The sequence below is a fragment of the Gasterosteus aculeatus genome, unplaced genomic scaffold (assembly GCF_964276395.1).
Source record: "Gasterosteus aculeatus unplaced genomic scaffold, fGasAcu3.hap1.1 HAP1_SCAFFOLD_28, whole genome shotgun sequence".
NCBI lineage: Eukaryota > Metazoa > Chordata > Actinopteri > Perciformes > Gasterosteidae > Gasterosteus > Gasterosteus aculeatus.
Window position 1 is genome coordinate 105,744 of NW_027554886.1, and position 1,757 is coordinate 107,500.

Consider the following 1,757-nt stretch of genomic DNA (forward strand, 5'->3'; position numbering starts at 1 on the left):
GGAGGGCAAAAAAAACCGGACTTTTTTGGCTCCGTCAGAAACTAAGTAAAAGTCGGAATATGTGAAGGAAAGCTCAGAAAATGCCTGGAGAATTTTGAGCGGACCGGAAAAAAAAAGTTCCAGCCGACATCACTGGGCCACCAGGTCGCAGATTCCTGAAACCCGGTTTTTAGAAACATAGGCCTCCAGTCGTGAAGACCGGCGTTTGTGCGGTTCGGATCCGACTCAGACCTCAGTATTTTCGGACACCCTCGGACAGTGGCGGGGGTGGAAGAACCGGAGCCTCATGCAGAACTGGCTGTCGGGGAGCAAGCGGACGCTACCCCGGCAGGAGGCATCATTCCGGGCACTGTGGCTGATCGGTAGCTTTCGTGGATGGATGACTGAGCGAACGAACGAGATGACGGCGGTGCGTCCTGGCTGATGTCCCAGTACGGGGCACTATTCTCGGATGCTGATGGCAGAACAGCAGGTGCAGTGGACGGATGAACACACAGTTCCATAGAGCGGCAGAACCCAGACCATGTCCCAGAACGGGACACTATTCTCGGATGCTGATGTCAGAACAGCAGGTGTAACGCATGGATGAATACAGAGTTCCAGAGAGCGGCAGAGACCAGACCATGTCCCAGAACGGCACACCATTCTCGGATGCTGATGTCAGAACAGCAGGTGTAACGCATGGATGAATACAGAGTTCCAGAGAGCGGCAGAGACCAGACCATGTCCCTGTACGGGACACTATTCTCGGATGCTGATGTCAGAACAGCAGGTGCAGCGGACGGACTAATACACAGTTCCAGAGAGCGGTATTTCACGACAGATATCCGATGATGAAGCGCTATTGTCGGACACTGATGGCAGAACAGCAGGTGCACTGGATGAAGGAAATAAACAGAACATAGTTCCAGAGAGCGGGATATCCCAGACCAAGTCCCAGAACGGCGCGCTATTGTCGGACACTGATGGCAGAACAGCAGGTGCACTGGATGAAGGAAATAAACAGAACATAGTTCCAGAGAGCGTGATATCCCAGACCAAGTCGCAGAACGGCCCACTATTCCCGGACACTCATCTACTTAAAATCTCCCTGATTACCTGCCAGAACAGAGCAGATCCAGAGAGCGGTATTTCACGGCAGTTATCCGATGATGAAGCGCTGTTGTCGGACACTGATGGCAGAACAGCAGGTGCAGTGGATGAAGGAAATAATCAGAACATAGTTCCAGAGAGCGGGATATGCGAGACCATGTCCCAGTACGGGACACTAGTCTCGGATGCTGATGTCAGAACAGCAGGTGCAGTGGATGGATGAAATAAACAGTTCCAGAGAGCGTGAGATCCCGGCTGATATCCGATGAAGAAGCACTGTTCACGGACACTGATGGCAGAACAGCAGGTGCAGCGGATGGATGAATACACAGTTCCAGACAGCGGGAGATCCCTGACCATGTCCCAGTACGGGACACTATTCTCGGATGCTGATGTCAGAACAGCAGGTGCAGTGGACGGATGAATACGAAGTTCCATGGAGCGGGAGATCCCAGACCATGTCCCAGTACGGGACACTATTCTCGGATGCTGATGTCAGAAAAGCAGGTGCAGTGGATGAAGGAAATAATCAGAACACAGTTCCATGGAGCGGGAGATCCCAGACCATGTCCCAGTACGGGACACTATTCTCGGATGCTGATGTCAGAACAGCAGGTGCAGTGGATGGATGAATTAAACAGTTCCAGAGAGCGTGAGATCCCGGC